Source organism: Acanthopagrus latus, chromosome 20 (genome assembly GCF_904848185.1).
Source record: "Acanthopagrus latus isolate v.2019 chromosome 20, fAcaLat1.1, whole genome shotgun sequence".
Taxonomy (NCBI): domain Eukaryota; kingdom Metazoa; phylum Chordata; class Actinopteri; order Spariformes; family Sparidae; genus Acanthopagrus; species Acanthopagrus latus.
In genome coordinates, this window is record NC_051058.1 from 21,082,403 (window position 1) to 21,101,776 (window position 19,374).

Sequence of the window (19,374 nt, forward strand, 5' to 3'; positions counted from 1 at the left end):
AACATGAGCTCAGTCTGGCTGATCTCCACAGAGCGACAGATTGGCACCTACTGCTCCACAGAATGTCCTCTTCCGTCCTGTATTAATGAACCCAGAGATGAAAAAACATGAATGAACGGAGGGATTTCAGTGGACATGTGGGAACGTTGTGCTCCTGCAGCGGGATATCATATCTAGCCTGCATTCACTAGACTGCAAGATGTGTTTATGGATCCAAATATCTTTATTTTTGGCGTTGTCAGAAATGATTTATGTGCTTTTTAAGGGCTCCAACTAACAATTATTCTTGTTAGTCACCATTCTGCCAATAATTTCTTGATTTAGTGATTAATTGTTTGGTCTAAAAACTGTCAGAAAAATGTGAAAAATACCCATCAGATTTCCTAGAGCCCAGAGTTGTGTCTGCAAAAGCCTTTTTGTACATCCACCAACTCAAGAAGAGCAAAGAAATTCAATTAAAATTCACAGTGAACGGAAAAAAGCAGCAACTCCTCAAAAATTACTTTAATGATTATTCAATTATCAATAAATTAGAGCAACAAAACCAATTGGATTGAGTAATTAAAAAACACATTACATTTTCTGATTGTTCTTAAATGTGATTTTTTTTTTCTATGACAGCATACTGAATATCTTTGGGTTGAGGACAAAACAAAGACATTTGGGAACATCATCTTGGTGCTTTGGGGAACGCTGATTTTTTTTTTTTTTTACCATTTTCCGACATTTTATAGACCAAACACAAGAATAATCAACAGATTTGTCGAGACAGAAAACAAGCATTAGTTGCAGCCCTCCAGTTAGTAACAGCTATATTTTCTCTTGATTGCCTGATCATTTTAGCTCTAATTGATTTGTACTCGGCTCAGATTTGTTAATATTATGCTCCTGTAGAGCGTAGATTAATCTGTAAATGCCTTTTTATTGCATGCTGTGCATTAGCAATCTCTGTATGTCTTAATTCCCGCTGAATGTGAACAATAAGATGCTGTGTAAACTCAGACTGCATACAGCAAAGCAGACAATGAATCCATGAATCAATATGTGTGGACTCCTTTCAAGAGGGGCATTGACCTTTTGTAACTAAGGACAACAGCATCATGGCTACAACCTCCTGGAGCATCACTGCAACATGTCATTGAGTTGTTTTTTTTCCTTCAGACATTGACATTTCTAACAGCATGTGTCATATCACCTTGACATGAAATGTATACGAGCTGACTCTCCTGTCGGGAGCAAGAGGCGATGGCATCGGTGTTAATGCTGGTGGCCAGGCCAGAAATGTCAAGTTTCGACATGTCTGGTTTTCAGAAACACACGGCCAACATTTATTGTGGTATAATCTGTTTTCCTTATCGGAGTTTGAGGTATGAAGTGTTAAAGGAAGTGTCAGAAAGTTCTTATTTTCCTCTGTTCACTTGGTCTCTTTCCCCTGATGATTGCCTTGTATATTTTCCCCGTCTCGGTTGAAAGCTCATTATCATTTATAAGGTCTGTTTGACAACTCAGTGTGCAGCCGCTCCATAAAGGTTTCACGAGTGGTCATCAACAGGAACACCTCATCACTTCCTTGCCTGTAGCCTCATCATCCATCTCCTCAAACCAACAAAAGAAAAGGAGAAGTTGCTCCTCTCGTAGGGTCAGAAACAATATAAGCAGTGTCGGTCAGGTGGGCAAATGGACCCCGAAGCTGCCAAGCTCATCACCGGGCACCTGTGGCCTCGTCACCAGGCAACCATGGCAACTAAGCTGTAGCAAAAGGAAAGTGTGCTGAAGGTCAAAGACAATTCAGACGGAGGGTCGAGAGGGCTGACGGCTTAGAGACGGCCGACCCAAGTGTCAGCGAGGCACTCTCCTATCTCGGCGAGTGTGGGAGGCACTTATGGGGCCATCATTATGGTTCAGTGGCACCACTTGATGCACATACCGCCCTGGTCACGGCCACCCGTGTGTCTCGACAGAATTACCTCCTTTAAGTCCTTCAGGCTCAAGAATGTGACCAGCTGAAACTTCCTCTATGGTCCTTAATGTGGGACATGATTGTGGCGAATCAGTATCATGATATTAAAGCGTAACTTGTCTCTAAATCCTCTTTTTGGGCTGAATAATTATCATGAATATTAAATGTAGGGTTTTTAATTTCTGCCGCCTGTCTGTAGAGTTCATACAACAGCGGTTCTTTGGCTTAACAACTCTACATCATCTCTACAAAATCTGTGATAAACCCTGTACTCTGTGCCCTCGTAGCACAAGGCCAGTTCACAGTAATAACAATCAACTGTTGGTGGAGAAGAGAGTTGTGTTTCGTCACCCTGACCACTAGACATGGTAAAAATCTAGATGCTACAAACTCATGGAGAATTTCTACAAATAGGAGCACATATAACTTATTTTCTGGAGTCAATAAAAAGAAATCAAGAGTGTGCATGCGGCAGTAGTTAGGTTGTCGAGATGCTTATGTAGTCCACACAGCTGTAATGATTATAACTGAGACAAAGGACTTGTTGTAATATCTCAAATCAGTGGTGTTAAAGCTGAAGTTTCTCCTGAGCTGCATCTAACAATTCTTTTCTTCTTTTCAATTCTTAATGGTTGTTTGGTTTATAAAATGATCAGTATTTCTCAAAGTCTTATCTTGACAACAACCCAAAGATATTCAGTTTACTGTCATAAATGCTCAATTTCTTAACAAGTAATTGTTTACAGCTCTCAGATCCTTCTTTTCTCCGTTACATAGTATTTTGATTTGCATGTCTTTTGGTGTTGAAATGTTTTTCAGACAAAACAAGAAATGTCAAGACTTCACCTTGGGGTCTGGCAACTTGTGATGCGCTTTTATCGGCTGTGTAGAAACACAACATCTGGGTGGACACACTCATTTTCTGTTTTTTGGGTTTGACGTGAGAACACGCGTTGAAGTTAAGGCTGCTGGCTTGATAATCTTGTTAAATTACTTTTCAATCTGTATGTGCTCAAGCAGTTCGCGAGCGCCATTCAGTCGATGCCAGGAGTCTGTACTCAAAAAATATTTTAAAAAGTAACCACTGGCATTTTGCATGTGCATCTTTCAACAGAGATGAAGTAGATGTGAGATGTCTCGCTCCTGACTAGTTTCATCATCGGCTCCCAAATAGAAAATGTGTCCGATTGAGAGTGATTGAAGCTTTTCAAAACAAGCTTTAACGTCCTCTGGATGTAGTGCAGAGAAAAACACCCTGAACAAAACAGAAAGGCAAACCCGTCTCCTGGAGATGAGAAAGGAGAAAGTCAGTCGCCTTTTTGTAGCGAGTTTACCTGCTTTTACAAACCGTATAGATTGTAATATTAGTGTAAAAGTGGTATAATAAAGTGCTGGGTCTCCAGAACAGTTTCAAGTCCAACAGCACCCCTCCTTCCAAAAAATATGTATCACAAAATATGATGTTTTGAAAGAGATTAATGAAGACTGAATTCATCTTGCCACCTTAGTTTCAGCTTCCTGTTGTTGTCCATTCTGGCTCACTGTTATGGCTTACTTGGACGCCAGCCATCACTGCTGTAATCAGTAGCACCTGAGCTTTTCCTGTGACAACAAGTCAAAATGTCTGCTGTGAAAAAGGCCCATTTATATTAGTTTTCCTTCAGTGTTTCACTTGCACATGTACATGCTGTACTTTAAAGACAGCAGACGGCTTATTCAAGTGCTGAATAAAAAAACAAAATCCCGTCAAGTGCTTTCTTTGCTGTAATAGCTGCTACTCACTGCTGCCAATGGTACTCGGCTGCACATTGTTCCTTTTGTATCACCATCGTCGCAATAATCACACTGAAGCACATCCTCTTATGCTTTTTTTTTTTTGCTATAGCGCACTCTGATGTGTGAAGATGGCGTGAATCATGTCTCAGTTTGCCGAGCCACCAGTCTGCCTCCTGCGTTCAGCAGTTCCTGTGTGATTGCCGTCATAAATCTGTACTAAAGGCCTGATGCGTGTATAAAAATCAGCACAGCACACGTGAGGTTTGTTCCATCAGCCGCAACACTGCCCACAGCGGGGGTCCCGAGGATCCCACCGATACACAACATCGCCGGTGGTTTGACGGCTGTTCTTGTATCGTTCTGAGTAATTTCACTTGCCTTGTGACATTTAAATGTAGAGTCTGTGGCTGCGTCCCTCCCATGCAGCTCTTTTGTAAAACGGGAGCTATATATTTCAGTTCTAGCATTAGGGAGTGGGCAGAACGATGCGTGGGTAAGAGAAGCGTTGGTCTAACCTCTCCTCCACTCTCTGATCACAACGTCAATAGTGGGAAGTCTCACTCCGTCTCAATGTGTCCGCTTCCCTTCCCTTACCTCTTAGTCTACTCACTTTCCTGCTGTCCCTCTATGGCCCTTTCCTCTTGTTCGTTTCCTTACACTTCACACGCCAGACTGGAAGTACAAAAATCAGACTTTGATTGTGATGTCAGAGTTTGTTGCATCCTTCCATCTGATACTTCCTTCTGGATCTGAGTCAACCCTCTGCTTAATGCTGACAGCTTGATTACAGGGTGTTCACGGCTGAAGTGTGACTGATATTTAGCAGTTGGTGTTACTGTGACCTAGATATGATGTCCTTTCTTTAGTGGCAGCTGAGCAGGGATATTGTTGGCGGTGTTTTATGGTCATGGAGAGTGATCAGCCTTCAACATCTGAATGCTGGTAAATCATTCATGCATGTAGTTGCTGTGAGCGACAGCTCGATTTGTGTCCTGTTGGAAAAGGACACAACTTTTTTGTTGGTTGGGAACATAAAACATAATCAGAATTTATCTGTTTAGATCTGGCGACATGGTTTACATTGTTTAATTTTTCTATGAAGCATACACGTTTGTTTGGTCTGTTAAATGCTGAAAATTCCCTTCACAGTTTCAGTGTTGATGTCTATTTTCTGGATTAATCAATTAGTTGTTTGGTCTATAAAATGTTGATCAGTTTTTCTTGGTGTTTTATGTCCTAAAATGTCTTGATTTGTCCACAACCCAAAGACATTCATTTTGCTGTCCTTGAGGAGAAATGAAACCAAAACATATTCACGTTCATGAAGCTGAGATCAGAGATTTTTCCTGTAAAAAATGCTCACAAATTGTTGACAACTAATTGATCACTGCAGCTGTATGTTAAATATTCTTACCCTTGTAAGTAATTAATAGTGTGCAACACTGGGATTAACTTGCTCAGTTGTTTTTACTGTAATGTGTGGTTTGAGGCTGCAGTTCCTTTAATCCAAGACAAGTTTCTACTGTGGGAGTCAATAAAGTAACCTGAATCTTATCCAAAACCCAAAGCTATTCTGTAAAAAAGAAGATTAAGAATATTGGCTACTTGTTTCAGCTTAAATTAGTTACACAGCTTGGTGTGGTACCTGATGGATTTTCTTGAGCCGTTAAACTAGGACTGCGACTAACAACTCTGTATTATTGATTAATCTGCCAATAGTTTCACAATTGATAAGGCCTTCAGATTGCTATTATTGACCAACCAACAGTCCAAAAACCAAAGACTCTTCATTGACCATCGTAAATGACGAGTAAAAGCAGCAAATCCTCACATGTAAGAAGCTGGAGCCGGCTAATGTTTGAGCGTGAAAAATGGCCTGAATGATGAATGAGTCATCGAAACTGTTTTCCTCTGATCTTCATCTGATTGACTGATGGACTAATCGCCTAATCGTGGCAGCTACTACCTTGATCATGCACAGATGTGATGCTCCTGTGCACTCGGGGGCAGTGTTGCATTCACTAACCAGATTACACGGAAAACTAAGAGGAAAAAAAAAAACTGAGGAATAATCAGACCCTGAAAATTAATCCTGATGTGAGAATGAATTTGGAAAATGAATAACAGCCTGAAAGTGCTTGGAGCACCTCTGCCAAGGTAGAGCTGTCCTCCAAATCTTGTTTTGATAATTAAAAATGCACCTAAAACCACTGTAATTGCTTGTTCATTGGCCCATCGCCAAACTTTCCACCAGATTTTATTCAAATCTGTTAAGAGGCTTTAGAAATGATGTGCTAACTAACAGAAAAACAAATATACCTTTTGTTTACACATATTAGTACTTTACATTAGCAAAAAAACAAACATTTTATGGCAAAACTGCATGATAAAATGCCTTTAAATCCAGATTTTAGAGGTGCATGATGCTGGAGTAGTGTATTGTAGTGTAGTAGGCACGGTGCCAACGTCCCGATTATCGAGGTAAGCCTAAACGTTGGCCCAGCACCAATCCTCAGGGACATCCTTCCCTGTTTGATGCACAGGACAGCAGATACACTCAACATGTAATTAAGATTTTCAAGACCATGTGAGCATCTCTGCAAGCTTCCATGAGCAGCTGTTACCCAGAATCCCCCTCTCTGTGTCCCAACACATAAAACAATTCCATGAATCTTCACATAGGGCGTGTTTCAGCTTCACTCCCTCCCTGGTGTATTATTTCACTCTGATACTGGAGCTCTAAAGATGTCGTGAACATCGATGTCCTTATTCATATAAACCGGCATGTAGACTTGAAGCAGTGGCTCTTCTGTACGTCTAAAATAGAAAACAAGGTGAAGAGACAATTTCAGACCTGATCAGGACTCCAAAGAAGGGACTCACTGCTGTTCTATCTCATGAATTTATGTATTTGCCTGTATACAGGCGCAACATGGCGAATGGAGTTTTGTGAATTTGGCTAGCTTGGCCAGTATTGGTTGGAATAAAAAGAAATACCTGGGTGGCCTGAGCAAGCAAACCATATGCGTGGGAAACAGTGCAAACTTGTTGTTCAACATTGGATTTAAAATGTCACATATTCCCTTTTTAGCCTCAAGATATAATATTTCAAAAGACGATAGATTTTTTTCCCCTGATCCTCGCAAACAAAGGACACTGTTTGCTAACTCATGCACCGTGTACGTTTTGTGTTTACCGCCTGTTTCCATACTTCACGATCACCACTGCTGCCATTCAAACGGCGACTAGTTCATTGATTAATCGTTCGGTCCTCGCCCAAGTGGAGGCAGAAAGAGCAATCTCTCTTTGAGATCTGTGGCTTTGAAAGAGTTAAGGAATTCTGCCCTGGCTGAAAGAGGAGAGAGAGAAGGAGGATGAGGGAGAGTTATTGCTGCCAGTGAGCAAGAGGAGGAGGAGGAGGAGGAGGAGGAGAGTGAGTGAGTGAGCGAGCGAGAGAGAGAGAGAGAATTGCCTGTCTGTCTGTGTGTGTGAGCGTGTGTGTGTGAGCGTGTGTGTGTGTGTGTGTGTGTGCATGCGCAGCTCAGTGAGTGTATGCGTACTGACACCTGGCGCTCGCCCTCCCTCGCTGCTCACATTGTGGAGAGCTCTCTGCCTGTCTGGGCCATTCTTTACCTCTCTCTCTCTCTCTCTTTTCCCTTTTTATTCCCTCTGTTTATCTTTTGTCCTCTTCTCTCTGCCCTTTTCTTTTGCTCCACGCGTTGTTTCTCTTCCTCTCCGTGCCCCTACATTCTCCTCCTTTTGTTTAGGATCTCCCTTACTATGGTGCAGGATTTTTATTGCCTGGGCAGACGAGGCGCTCGACTGACAAAGGTGAGCCGGGGTGGATGGATGGATGGATGGATGGATGGATGGATGGATGGATGGATGGATTATACAGAGGTAGTATTCAGTTGTGAGTGTAGGGAGTGGTGGAAACTGGCTTTGTAAAGAGACACTATTCTTCAAGGCGCAGCCGTTAATTGTTTCTCAGGATTTTGGTGGTTTGTCTGAGCAGCTCTTGTTGCTGTGTAGGCGTCTTAATGTGCATTTTTAAAGGTGGGGGGTTCAAGTATGTGATTTAAGAGCAGTGTCGAGTGTCTGTTGTTAGTGTGGCCTCAGCAGCATGTGTCAAACCCTCTCTCCGTCTGGTTTGTTGTGGCTGCTGCGCTGGGTGTCACCTTGACCCAGGTAGTGGACTCAATTGGTGGCATGGTGCCACACCTTAAGCATGGGACGCTGTGTGTGTGTGTGTGTGTGTGTGTGTGTGTGTGTTACTGTGGATAGATACTGAAATAAATGATGGATGACGGAGTGAGAGGATGAGAGTGGCCATGGTGTCTGACAGATGGCCATTAGTGGAGAAAATTGCGTGAGAGACAGAAATGAAAGATCAAGTGTCTCCTGGTAGTGATTCACTGCGGTCTTCATGTAATATCTGTCGCTCTTCATGTCTTCAAGTTTATTAATAACACCCAAGTATCTCTGCTCGCTGCTGCTGATTGGTTTCCACAAAATGATGTCACCTCTCACTGTTTTCATCTCAACGCCTCTCGTCCCTGTAGAGTATCCAACCTTGATGTTCAGACCAGATTTAACTGAGAGTTTTGACCTTTTTCGACACTTTGGCTGAAATTTGTGAGAACTTTGGGTCCATTTTTGAAGATTTGAACTCACGTACAACTCACATACATCTTTACATTCTTTATGTAAAGTTCTCAAAGTTGGTACCAAATGCTTTGTCTTGATTATTTCTTCATTTTATCAGATGTTTAAACCGTAATTTATGTGATATCTTATAATTTTGTATAGTTTTATCCTTTTATTAATTGATTAATCATTTAGTCTGTAAAATAGTGGGGTAAAAATTTAAAAATAAAAACCATGACTTCTTAAAATGCCTTGTTTGTCTAACCAGCAGTTCAAAATTCAAATATATTCATTTCACTATCACAAGAATCAAAAGAAACATAGCAAATCCTCTCAAATGAGAAGTTTGAACTGGGGAATTTTGGCATTTGTGTGCGAAACATGTCTTAGAAGTATTAACCAGATAGTTAATCAATGACAAATCATTCAGTTCTAATGTGATAGATGTTTCAGTCCAATCAACAGGTTGAAATGTTGGTAGTTGGCAGCTGAAACTTGACATATCATGTTCAAATTACATGTTTATGACCTGGGTTTGATATGAGGAGGTGGAGGGAGGACCAGCAGTGGAGTTACAGGCAAGACAGCTGCCAAGCCAGTGACCAGAGTTCAAGGCTGTGTTTCAGTATGGATAGTTTTGACAGGGGACCACGACTTTTCATCTTTTGTAAGTGAGACAACACTGAACATTTTTAAGGATACCTCGGGACAATTTCCAACCATGTTTGTGGTGACAAAAACTGAACATGTTTAATGAAAAATCAGGACATCTTTACTTTATAGACCGGATGTAAACGTGATCTTTTCTGACCCCTGACCACGTGGTTTTGTGCTTAAAACTAACCAGAGTATAAATACAGAGTTGTCATGACAGAGAATAGAAAACTGAACATAAAGAAAAGTAAAGTTGCAGCATTTGTCACAGACACAGCTGGATACTTTTCAGATCTTTCCCGCCTTGTTTTGGCTGACAAAAAACAGAAATATCCAGCCATGTTGGACTATTTCAGTTCAAAACGTGATCTTTGGGCAATAAATGCTGTTTGACACGATCACCATGCTTATGAAATACATGGCCTTTGCAGTGCGATTAAGCTCCACTGCCCAATTCAAAGCCTAATGAGCCTGTTATTATATTTAATATTATGTGATAACATCGTCTGACGTTAGAACTCTGTATTTCAGGCGAGGTGGGACGCCTCCGCTATAAAACGCTGGTGGAAACCATGCTGTAATATCCTTAAATGTCACACAGTGTGGCCCCTGCTATTATTGTGGCTTGGCTAACATCAGAGACCTGCTTTAGTAATTAAACTCTGCTGTCTTATTTTTATTGTATAGAGCACTTTCTAAAGATATCAGGCTTTGCTCACTAGTCATCTGCTTCCTCTGTCACTCTCTCCCCCTCACTCTGTCATCACTTCACTTACTGTAACTTTCTCCTTCTTCCTCGCACACTCTGTTACTCTCTCTCCCACCCACTCAGATATTTCTGGAGAACAAAAGGAGAGAGAAGAGAGGGAGATAAAACGGTAGAGCGTAGAAGGCTCAATGTACCAGCCCTGCGTAGGCTAATGAGTCTTCGCCACTCCATCCCCCCCTTCTCTTCCTCCCATCCTCCTCAGTCCTCTTGTGTCCATTTATCATCTCACGAGCAAACGTGTCCACCTCAACCCCTTTCAGGTTCTCCCACCTTGGTGTCGTCTTTGTCCTCTCCATTCATCACGGCCGCTGCTCTTCCTCCTCCCTCATCTCTTTTCATCAAACCCGTACGCTCCGACGTATTTTCATCGCAGCTTCTTTTTTCACATCGCTGTTCCTCCACTCCTTTCATTCCTTCCGGAGTGGTTACTTTTCTTACACCCCCTCATCTTCCCTTTTCTGTCAAGTCCCACTCATTCCGCCCATTCATCATTAATTTATTCATATTATTACAGGTCCTAACGTTTGCTGCCTCAAGTCCTCTCTCTCCATTTGTATACTGTTTGTTCTTTTTTTTTTTTTTCCTCCAAAGACCTCAGTCCATCTCTAGCAAACCACACACTGACACATATACACACTCTGAATTCTCTATAAACAAAACAGCCCCCTCCGTTGTGCATTCGGCTGTGAGAAATATGAAATAACACGAGGGTGGCCCATTTGAATTTTTGATGCCATGCATGCAGGACTTATCAGCCCCCCTTCTGCAGCGGCATCCTGTTGTTTCTGCCAGTCGGGAAACTGGGCTTTCATTGTGCCTCTTTATGTGGATGGGCTCATTATTGCTGCTCAACGCTGTGTGCCTTTGAATAGCAGGAAGTGCCCTTGCTAGCTGAGCATACTGAGGGATATTGTGTTGCTTCGCACCGCATGACAAAACGCTGTAAAACACAACGTTGCGTAAGCGAACGGCGGCATTGGTTCATGCAGTCACGAGGACCACAGCGGCGAGGCGTAGACCAAACCCACGCCAGCTGCGAGTCCGAATGCGTCTCCCCGGCTGTCTGTGTTTGGTGACAGTTGTCGTGCCATCTCTGAATTCAAACCTACAGTCTGTCTCAGTCTGTACTTGTCTGTCTGGTGTCCCCCTCCTCCTCCTCCTCAGTCTGTGGCAGCCATGTTTGCCACTCTCAGTAGCTGTAACTCCTGCTGACACTCGCTGGAAGGACTGCATTTATCAGGCCTCTGGACGAATTTATCTTCTTTGACAGGTCTGATGATCAGTCACACGTACAAGCTGACAGACTTTCTGTCGCAACTGCATCCCATTTAGTGCTGAGATCACTGGTCAGTCAATTTGTAATACTGTACAAATTTGATAGTCGACTAATTTCTTGATGATTTATCACCAACGATCAGTGTTTCCAGCTTCTAAAATGTGAGGATTTATGGCTTTGCTCTGTTTTATATAATTAGAATATGAACATCTTTGGGTTTAGAACCAAAACAAACCAGTAGAAGACATTACCTTTGGGTCTGACAGCTTGTGATGTGCATGTTTCAGATTCTTACACATTTCTTTAGACTAAACGACAGACAAGTTCATTGATGATGAATAGAATCATTAAATAGATGGAGAACAGGATATTCGTCTATGTCTAACTTTGTTTGTAGAAGACTGTCTCTGATGAAGATATACATGTTATCTTAAAATACAGGAATGTCAAATAAGACCAGACTCCATGTAAATTTAAGCTTCTTTTATCTCAACGCGGATCATCAGAGATGGGGGCTGTGTGCAGCAACAGATCCTACTAATGAATTGATTGTACACAGCTTGTCATTCACATGGAGCTGAAACAGTCAATTAATTGGCTAATTAAGCGAAGGAAACTTAATCAGCAGCTGTTTTGACAATCCATGAATCGTTTCAGTCACATTGCAAACAAAGATACATCATTCAAATCAGGTTCTGCCTTACTGAATATCAGGATATTCTGCTTTTTATTTATTTTAGTTTATTAGAAGTTGAACAAAGACAAAAATGCAACAATCAAATCAGGTTCTAGGTTCTTAACTATCAACATTTTTCTTATTTCTTTATTTTGTAGTAGTTGATGTTTTTGTTGTCGACTCTTTGGGTTTTGGTCTGATGTTACTTCTGGCATTTTTTTTCACTATTTACTGATGTGTTGTAGACCAACAATACAACAATTGATTCAGAAAACTATTTATATAATCAAAAACAAAAATAAATCTTTCCACTATTTCAAACATGTCCTGGCAGCGCTGCAGGAAAGAACCAAACAATGAGACCTCCACCCGAGTATGTGCCCAGCTGAAAGCTGCACATTAAAGATTGATGTCAGACCAGCGCGATGGATTTGTGAATAACAATACACGTCTGTGCCACACACACACACACACACACACACACACACACACACACACACGCTGACCCATATCCTGGACTTTGTGACATAGTTTTTTCACCCATTGTTAAATTCTTTGCTCTCAGCAAATACGTTTTCGTTGCATTAACAGTTGTTTCTGTATAACTTGACAGAATTTTGTCTCAGACTTTTAGCTGCTCTGTCAGTTGTTTTTTTGTTGAACACAATTTCTGCTTTAGTTTATCATTTTTAACACATATATTGTCTGAAATATGAAATTCTAGTTGTTTTGCTGGATGGAATAGCAGTATGAATCATGTAGCAGCAGCAGTTCAGGTTAGGACATTAGTTTTACACTAAAGATAGCACATATACTGTAATAAAGTGTATAGCTGTCATGTTAATGATATAAGACATACAGCCACATACAGTAGCCTACTTTCTCCTCACCCTGCATAGCTGTTAGTGTCTGCTGTGGCGCTGCCGAGTCGACAATCCCCCAGTCTGTTTTATATTTAATGTGTATTTCATTATTCAGGCCTGCTTGTTTGCAGTTGTAGGCCCATCTCCATTGCAATTGAGACGGTGTGTGGGTATATACTCTGTGCGTGAGTGTAGTTTTTTTTCCCTCTCCTGTCGTCACAATGACACTGAGAACAGAATGAATTATTGCACTGCTGAAGGCAAGCTCAGGATAAGAATAACAGAGCGCCAGGAAAAAGGACGCGGCAGCAAGGACGGTCTGCGTCGTCTTCTTCTTTCACCTCTCTCCGTCCTCTAAGCTTCGTGTGTTACTATGGCCACCTCTCTTCCTGTTTCTCCGTCTCTTTCTCCTTCTCTTCCCTAATTGTTCGTTCCCTTACAGGTTGAAAGCTTTGCACTCCGATTGCAATGAGGAGAAAAACAAAATGACACTTTGCTTGTCTGCCGCTGGCCTTTTTCTATCCAGCATCAAACACCCTTTTTATGGTTGTGTTTTTGTGCTCCTGGCTATTTTGGAGGCACTGTATGTCGGGCTTTTTTATCTCTTGTTTGTTTGGCATTTAGCTGGTTTTCCACAAGGAGAGATGCACTCTGAGGCTGCGGCCCAAATAAATGGGCACTAAGCATTAAATCATTATATAAATAGATGAACCAGTGATTGTATTCTCTTTGGAATCGCTCTTGTGTTCTGTTGTTGTTTTAAGGCTTTTTTTTCCTGTGGATGTATTTTTGTGGTACTAGCTCGCAGAACCCCTCAATTAGGTGGAAGTCTATGAAAACGTAAGTCCTTTCAGAGTTATCGCTCTTCACAACGAATATCCAGCAAATGGCCACTCAACGAAATGATTTGCATTAGTCATACTGCCTGCAGACATTACGAGTAAAGTTAAATTAACTTCTGTATGAACCTGTGAGAGAGACTTAGACGTTAAATGTGGCACTGTGTACTAATCTACAGCGTGGAGAACTGTGTTTGACACTAACTACAGCGCTGCCCCTGTGGGTTGTTTGTCTGAATGTCATTAGCTCAATTTGAGCTCTCTATATTTAATGCAACTCAAGTCACCTTGACATTTTGATATGGTTTATAATTTTGATAGACCGGCATTGTCAAGTCGTATATCATGATCATTTACAGGTTTTCAGTTACAGGTATTCACTCTCCTTCTGAACACTCTGTATCAGTCAGTGTGTTTACATGACACTCAAGAAAACCGAATTACTGGGTAAGTCCGACTATGATCGGATTATAAAGATGCATGTATACACCTTAGTCTGACTAAAATCAGACCAGATCAGATTTCCCATAGTCGGATTAAAACACCTAAATTATTTGATTGATAGTCACATTACTCCTGCATGCGTACATTCCATCAGATTGGATTCAAATTTTGCGTTCTGTGCAGGCTCTAGATTTTTTCCCGGGGCCGTGAATCAGAAGTACAAGGACGGCGGCGGCGTCTTTCCTCAGAAATCACTGCAAGCAAGAGCGCCATTGTGCATCTAGTTTGTGTAATTGTCATGTACACAATATAATTTGATTTTCTCACCGGAATGTATACTCGGACAGTTGCAGTTGTCTGATTGAGTAGCATAATCGAACTGTGGCTGTAATCTGACTAAGTTGTGCATGTAAATGTACCGAGTGCCTGTTTCTTTAAGGCTTCCCTCCAACAAAGCTCAGGCTGCTATGGTTGGTCAGCTCTCACAGGCCTGAGTAGGCCCCGCCCACTTTAAGAAGAGAGACATGCATTCAGACGCTATGGCGTCCAACTCCCAGTCCGGCCTGCTTGCTGCGTGGCTAGTTAGTGGTTACTCGGTTATTATTTGTTGAGTGTATAATTGTGATATCACAGCGTTATAGAAGTCCTTGCGGCTAGTGTGAATTAATCTGAGCTGAGCATACTTGTTCAGTATTTATGAAGCACCATTACCTGCTTTATAATGAAAAAAGACAATCCTATGGGTCCTTTGAAGTCTCATTTTCTCAGTGTGAGGTAAACAAGAAAAATAATTGTTACTGCTGGCATTATATGTAATGGTTTCAGATTTACTCATGGAATGGGGGCGACAGATCCTCCCTGTCTGTTTCTTTTGTTCATCGGTTTCAGCATTTTGAGTTGTTGACTTTGAAGAAAACATTTTCTGCATTCCTTGAATATCCTTGAATGATCTTCTGAGAATTAGTTCACCGTCAGTGGAGCCGGCAAAGACGAGATTAGGGTGTGGTAGAAACTTCTCCTTCCACATATCTGGTTTTGTTGTGAAGCTTACAAATCCCCTCAGCACAGAGAGCCCCCTAAGCAGCAGGAATAAGGATCAAATTTAGCAGTATTCCTCTTTAAGCCGCTGTATGGTAATAGCTCAGTGTGTCATTCACAGAGGCAGTAATTTGAAAGGCAGTAAATATCCTCCCCCATAATGAACGAGCACCGACTGCAACAGGAGCTGTTTTTCCCTGAGCCTCCCTGTGTGAATTTATCAGGATCCCAACCTTTTCTCATTAAACACTCTTCGTCGATGCTGAGAGAGGCATCTGCACCCTTAGCGGGAGTCGCAGACGCCCCTCCTCTCACCGCAGACAGCCAGAGGTCAGAGGGAACGGGAGGTGATGCTTCTTGTGCAGCGAGGCGAGTTTTGTAGATTAACTAAAAACAAAGCAACAGAACCAACAGAAACAGGTTTTCCTCCACAGCAGATTCAGTATGACTGTCCAGAATAATGACCATGGATCAAATGAAAAATGTTTATAATCAGTCCTGAAGTGACTAATGGGGTAAGTCATTAATCAAAGTAATGATCAACCGACTGTTACAGTAGCGTAGCCCCATCACACTTAGTGACTGATGCTAAGCCTTCGAGCTAATTCTGCTCCTGCAGGGAACATATGCAGTTTGCTGTGATGATGGTGGCAGATGTACCACTTGAAATTCATTATTTTTTGTTATGTTTTAAGCAATGTGGGTGCTTGGTTTCAGACAGCGATAGACGAAAGCAGGCCTCTTGTCTCTAACTGGCAGCCGTCCATTTTGCCAGCTGAAATGACAACTGTCACTGGCAGATTTTATCAGCTGTAGCTAACTAGCTATTTATGCTAACATTAGCCTACATGAATCGGTTGAAAACACTCTCTGGCTGACTTTTTAGTGTTTGATTTGATGTGTAGAATTATGTTCAGGGACCTTAAATAGGTACTTCATTGCTACGTACATGTTATTGTGCCAGAAAGGGGCAAAAACTACACGTCCCAGATAAAAAGTCAGCATTTTCACCAGAGAGACAGACTTAGTAGACCTGTTAGTTGTTCCCTGTTTGGCTGCTTAGCTTTCAAATTGGTTCGTATTGTGGAGCAGCAGCCTGTGTTTTCATTTTAGGCCTCAGCGATGTGTTTCCTAAGCTAACGCTAGCTTGGTTTATGCTTACTGTATTAAAAGAATGTGATAGCATCTCTAGGATCCTGTTTTTTACACAATGGGGATACATTATATGTTACATGACATTTGTCACTAAAGGTACCTTAGGTTATGCTCAGTAGGTTATAGGTTATAAGTTTAATACATTTATGAAGAAAAAGCCAAAGAAAAGCTGCTCAACTGTGAGGATTTGCTGCTTTTTCCACTGTATTTCATTGTAAAGTGAATATATGTGGGTCCAGGTCACTGCGGTGGAGAGGAGGTCATGTGACTCAGTGCCTGCTCAGACATCCTCCTGGATCCACACACTTCACATATATTATAGAAATTCTATTAGATATTCTGTCAATGCAATTTATGAACTGTGATTTTGTTGTTCTGATCTGGTGTTGTGGTAGAGCGATCCCTCCTCTGTGTCTCTTCCTGAAGTTTCTCCCATCTCCCAAAATTCTGGGAAATTAAAATCCAAATTTCTTTGTATTTCCTGACATTTTATAGACTTAATTAGTTGCCAGATGCACTTAATGAATTCATGTTGAAAGAAAAGCTGAAAGTGATGGAGCTTTTCATTTTCTCAATTCTAGTGTTAGTTCTGGAGAGACAGAGTAAGAATGAAGGAGTGAGCTGGTACAGGTGGGATGTCTGCTTTTCACACTTTCTGTGCTCCGACTGTGTGTGATTGTCAGGGATTAAAAATGTATAGAAATAAAAGCACCACTGCTCAGTGGAAGGCCTGGAGGCAGACCAGGAGCCACGCCGGCCTTTTTATTTCTCTGCTCATCCTCTTTTCTTTCTCCATGAGTCTCAAGGCAACCAAAGCAAAAAGCCCTCTTCCATTTCCGTTTGGTTATTTTTGCCTCATGCTTTTCACTTCTCCGCTCTGTGATGTAACCCCAGTGGTGTGTCAGACTGAAGGTAGGAGATGCTTGATGCGGCCTCCCTTTTTTTTTTTCCATCCAGACTCTTCTTCACTGGCCTTTATTTTTATTTTATTTGTAAACGAAGCCCACCCACTCAGTGCTGCGACACAGCTTTTCTCAGCCTCGGATGGCAGTGTAGGAGTCAGGGCATATCACTCTTCTCCCTCTCTCTCTCTCTCTGTTACATGCACACACATTCTCTACTTCTCCCTACTTCCTCCATCATAACACCTCCATCCATCCAGGACACTGCTGAGTCGTGGTGCTGTCAGCCAGAGCCTGACGCACTCAGCCACTCACATATGCGTCACCTCTCTGGCCCAGCGCCGCCACCGTGCTGTTCGCTGTCCTCCACATATACCTCGTTGGCCAGGGTCACAGGCTCTGGGCTTTTCTGGAGGGTGGGAGGGGATGAAGTGTTATTTAAAGCCAAGGAAACACTCACTTTTTTATGTGGAGAGGATCACAGGTCACGCCTGGGGCAAGTACACCATCATACACGTCGATGCTGAATCATTTGAAAACACTAGAGATACTTTTATAGCCCAGCTAACACCGTGCTCCCATCAAGCCAGTGAAGAAAATCTCATAATGATCATCTGGTTGATATTACTTTTAGTTTTTACACATAAGAAACACTTAAAAGTGCAATGTGTTAAATACACACTCCAAACAAACATAACAGGATGAAACTTATCACCAGAGTAACCACTAACTGCTGCTGCTAACTGTCGCTACTGCTAGCTTGTGAGTTCAGTTAGCTGTGTGCTGGGAGCTCAGAGCTCCGGGGGGAGTTTTGGTTTTGGTTTTTTAATGGGCTAGCAGGTTAGCATGCTAACTTCAGTAGATAACTCTTCAACAGATCATTGAACTGTTGTTTCTTCACATTCTGTTCACAAATTTTGTTCATTTTTGAATATTTTAAGCTAAAATTCCCACATAATGCACCTTTAATGTAACAACAAACCAGTATTATCATAATGGATCTTTTACTTTTGTCTCTCTCACCGGATGTTTTAGCCAGTGCTCTCTGACTAGTTGTCTGAAAAGTTTCTAAATTACTTTTAGTATTTGGCATCATTGATACTCATCAGCGTGCTTTACCTTCTTATCTTTTTATTTAACAACTAATGTAATGGCACTGTGTTTATAATTCCTTGTTGTTGTATCCACGGCTCATTAGTTCTGTCTGCATATTGCTTTAAATGCCGAGAGCAAACTTTAAATCAGCGGCATCTTCCACTTTGCCTACTTACAGCGGATGCAATAAAAGAAGAAATATTCCTACATCCCAGTCGTGCCCAGAGCACTACAGGGGTATCTCCACTTGTCCTGTTGTTACATAACTGTTGATGATCCGGTGACTACGACAAATCCCAATGCAATCCTTTTTTTAGCTCGTACTACTGCTGCTGCTGCTGTTCCCTTTTATTACCTCACCTGTGTGTTCCCAGAGACAATATGACCTGTATTGCACAACATATTTCAGTTATTTTGGACAAAAGTTTGACTGATGGGATTAGGTTGGCTCATTTTAATGTTTTTCTACTAAAGTTATAAACAGCTGATATTGCAGGTAGCATTTTAATATAACTTCAGTGCTAAAAATGTTCCCTTAAAAGAAGTCCATCAATATTAAAACCACAAAATTCTAATCAACAAGTTACTCAGGGTGGTTTATTAAATTGATTTATTCAAAAACAACGAGATAATTTAAAAAAATGAGAATGCAAGAAATGTTATCGTGACCCACCAGTGGGTAAATATTAATAAACATCAGTCTTCATCTTTCAAGACAGAAGAGAGCAATTAAATACTTTTTGAAGCTCTCCATCTCAGAAGATTTTGTTTATTTTTTAACTTATAATGAAGCTCAGACTGCTTAAACTGCGCTTTCTTCATTTTAATCAAACTGTTCAAAGGAAACACAAACTTTTGATTTATTTGAAGTTACCATTATCAAAATCCTGACCTTTAAAATCTGATATAAAATGGGATGAAAGCCACCTAAACCTGCTCGAGCAGCAATAAGTTATGAATACAGTATTTAAGTATAAGTAATTTTTTTTAGTTGATAAACTTGAGCAGTAGCTTATTTCTCTGTCCCACAGTTACAAAATAAAATTATCATATATTTGGGGTCATGTTTTTGGCCACCTGACTATTATATCCAATATTCTCTCTCTTTTAGGTCCATTTTCAGTCTCTACCAACAATATATGTTTGGCATTAGCTACTAATTGTCCCTCTAATGTTCACCAGCTATATGCTAACTTTGTTTGTCTGTTGTTTTAACCCCTAATGGTGCTGGATTGTTGACATGAAGTACAAGAAATCTTGTGGCTCCAGGAGAAAATATC

The 19,374-nt window shown here is 41.3% G+C and overlaps 1 protein-coding gene across 5 annotated transcripts in view; it reads left to right on the forward strand.

The window, feature by feature from the left end:
* Positions 1 to 19,374, forward strand: part of tanc2b (tetratricopeptide repeat, ankyrin repeat and coiled-coil containing 2b) — a 157,600-nt gene that overhangs the window by 51,528 nt on the left and 86,698 nt on the right. Inside the window, exon 4 of one of the 5 annotated variants that reach the window (XM_037082105.1) lies at positions 3,846 to 3,997. The exons of 3 other annotated variants lie outside the window; for them this stretch is intronic. The gene's annotated coding sequence lies outside the window, so the exon portion shown is untranslated. Of the gene's footprint in view, positions 1 to 3,845; positions 3,998 to 7,352; positions 7,568 to 19,374 lie in introns of those variants that run through there. One more of the 5 variants, XM_037082106.1, reaches the window with a different exon arrangement.